Source organism: Miniopterus natalensis, chromosome 6 (assembly GCF_054644295.1).
Source record: "Miniopterus natalensis isolate mMinNat1 chromosome 6, mMinNat1.hap1, whole genome shotgun sequence".
Taxonomy (NCBI): Eukaryota; Metazoa; Chordata; class Mammalia; order Chiroptera; family Miniopteridae; genus Miniopterus; species Miniopterus natalensis.
In genome coordinates, this window is record NC_142086.1 from 58,620,528 (window position 1) to 58,624,021 (window position 3,494).

The following is a 3,494-nucleotide window of genomic DNA, read 5'->3' on the forward strand; positions in this document are numbered from 1 at the left end:
CCTGCATTTCCTTCTCTGTCACTGCTAGGTCCTGTTGCTACTGTCCATGAATTGGCTCAGGAATACTTGTTCCCTGGCAGTGGCTGTGGCTGCCCCATGTGGACCAACCCTCCATTTAACTAAGATGAAGAAGGGACCATAGAAGAGGGACAAAGTGAGTCATCTCCCTACTAAACAATTTGAAAAAGTGTTCAAGATTCACGGCCTTTAGAAACAACAGGTCTTTGGCTCCCTACCCATGTGGAAAAAGAAAACTGAAAGAAAGTTCCAGTTCTTCAAAGTTCAAAGTTTCGGGACTTCAAAGTTCTGTTGTTTCTTTGAATCTTGGGAGAGGACTTTAGGATGATGTACCACATATCAATACATACAATATTTTACAGTACCAGTCCTTTGTCCCCAGAAGCTAATTTCCTTTTTTATGAAGCACAGGACATATCCTAGGAACTTAGTAAAGGGCATGCTACAATATTAAGAAGTCTATAATTAATGTTGGCCAGGATTTGAATTTAAATCCTTTACTTTTCAGGATCTAATTAGGCTAAGACATTATTGTGAGTGAAATGAGACATTTTCCTGACCAACCGTATATTAATGGTTTAATGTGTAAGGATTTTATGTTAAAAGTTTAAAACATATTTGGAATAATGTGTTTTTCTTTGAAGTCAGTAAGAGTGAAAAGTTATCTTGCTTTAACATAAAAGGAAATCACCTTTGATAAAAGTGGCCTTATTAGGGCAAATATTATTTTTATCTCTTTACAATTCCCAGTAGCTCTAATATACACCACAAGATTGTAAATATATAGGCACTATGTATGCCAAGATAACCACTGTAGTTTAGCAGCTTTTCATCCTAAAATACTAATTCATTTTAGATCACATTTTTAGCTGTTAAATTGAACTCTCTGAGGAATAATGTTAATATTTGTCGGTAGCTTAACTGTAAAACTGTTGATATAACACAGTTGTGTTTCTAAGCGCTTAATTTCAGGTTTCAGTGGGCTATAAAAAGTAGCTTAGTAATAAACTTTAGAAATGATCCCTGAAAGTTTAGTATATATCCTAGAAAGTAAGCTATAAGAAAATAATCATCTCTTGATATTTACAATGTACTTCCAGAAAGAAAATACTGTTTGTCTCCTGGCAATCATGTTCCCCCTCAAAATTATAAATTACATGCATTAACAGCATTAGCATCTCAGATATCTATAGCACTTTTTGTCTAATAATTCAAATGCTTTTATAGCTATTATTTCGTTGTATCTTAACATCACTATATGTGTTTCATTATATTTTAAATTCACAAATAAATGCTAATCAAGAATAGCAGTATAAAGCTTAAACCTAAAAGACAATTGCATAATATGAAACTATAAAGTGTAAAAATTATAAAAGACCTAACCTCCAAAAATGCCCTGTTCAATAAAAGAATACTCTTCAAATTTCACAAAGACAAAAATATTAGTTGGATTATTTAAAACCCAACAAGTATTGCAAGACATCATCAGGCATAAATAAAACAGCTAGAAATGCTATAAAATAAGCATTCAACTTTTGTGTAAAATAAAAGTGTTTTCATGCTCATACAAGCTTATAATCTTCTTCTGCCCCACTTCTCTGATCTTAGGAAGAAAGGATCAAGTTCTTTTGCTTTTTTTCTCTGTTTTGTCGAAATAGAAATCATAGGTCTTAGGAGAAGGGGACAAGGGGACAAAACAAAGGGCAAAGCCGAGGGCGAAGTGGACTGAAAAGAAGGATGAATGCATTTTCTCAAATCCGACTGTCCTCTGGAGCTGGTTTGTCCATGTCTAGTAGTAGTAATACAATTGTCACTCATGTATATTCTTCCTGAAATCAGAGAAACGGCCTGTTAATTTTAGGAAAGGATAACTTTCACAAAGCCCTCCGAGTAAGGCCCAGGGCACGGAAAGGAGTGGACGAGCGCTCAGAAACGGGTAAGACTGAACCTGGACGCTTTACCTTTGATTGCCATCACCAGTGAATCCTGAAGTTGGATCTCTTGACACTTACTATGTTTGGTTTCAGCAGCACAGGGGTTAAGTTTCCTTCCAACTTGCCCTCTTCTTGGGAGCTGGGAAAGCAGTTCTCCCAATTCCCAAGTAAGTTATTCAAAACAGCATAAGGCAGAGCTCGAATTTTTCTGTTGAGAAATTATCACTACTCAGACCATAAGGAAATCTAAGGAAGGCTGCCAAAATGCTTCTCTGCCGCCCTCCCCCACCAAGAGGCAGATAAAAATGGAAGATTTACAGAGCAAACTACCATGTATTATATATATGTATATATATCTCTCATATATATATGATTTAAAAAACTCCACTACTTTGTCTTATTTGCATGAGCACAAATCGCTTTCAACTTAATGCCGGAGAAAAAGGCAACATTCCCTGTGATGACTTGCTGAAAAGCGCACTGTATTTGTTTGATAATGGATTTTAGTTCATTGTCATGTACTTCACTCTTCATCAGCAGGAGCACTCAGGGTAAAGAAGTAGGCTTTTACCACACTGGAACAAAAGCTATATAAGAAAAAAAAATCCTGAGCAGATGGAATATTATTTGCATTTGCACAAATAGTGCTTTTTAGCACAATTCATATTACTCCATTGTGAGCTGAAGTAAGCCAGATGTGTCTAGAGCAAGCTGCAGACGCAGGATCGGCTTTTTGTTTGTCAGACTCAGAGGTCTCAACCTTATGATATCTTTGTACTTGTGTATCCATTAGTTTTATTTCGGTTACTTATCAGGAGGGAAACGAAGGAAATGGCACTGTGTATTTAAGAGGACCATTGCACAGAGGAGCAAATGAACTATTTTTTGTTTTCATGACTGAGGATCAAATGGGTTGTAGTTATCTGACTGTCCATCAAGAGGTCTAGGTGATGATGAAAAATTAAGCAGAATGTAAGTGTAATAAAATTCAGTTCTCTGCGATTTCATTAAATAATCTTTGACATATTTTTAAAGTATCTCTCATGCAAAGTAGATTGACAAATTATTTGCCACGACTAAAATAGAAGTTCAGGTCTGAAAGGGATCTTTGACACAATCTAGCCTAACTTCCTCATTTTACAAATCAGGAAACCACGGCTCTGGAACTGAAGTGACTTACAGGGAGTGGTACAGGCAGAAGGCCAGTCTCCTAACCCTGAATCCAATCCTCTATCCATATATCAACATTTTCAAAAATGTTTTATTGGGCTACAACCTCAAACACGTTTGATGATTCAGGCTCCAAAAAAGTTAAACTAACAATTTTTTTTCCAGTTTTTAGGATGTGCTCTCTGTGTTGTACCTTTCTGAGGGCAGGAAATAATAAACAGCATTTCCCAAAGTTACTTGGCCCAGACCCCCTTTATCCATAGTTCATACCAAGGGTCACTGGTTGTGTAGAATGCTCTTTGGGGGATTGCAGCAATGGAGTACTACATCGCCTCAACAATGAAAAGACAAGGAACATATTTAAAGAAATCA

At 36.4% G+C, this 3,494-nt stretch overlaps 1 pseudogene; it reads right to left on the reverse strand.

Annotated features, from left to right (window-relative positions):
• Positions 1-957: 957 nt before the first annotated feature.
• On the reverse strand, positions 958-1,057 carry LOC148092926 (small nucleolar RNA U3; annotated as a pseudogene).
• Between the last annotated feature and the right edge of the window lie 2,437 nt (positions 1,058-3,494).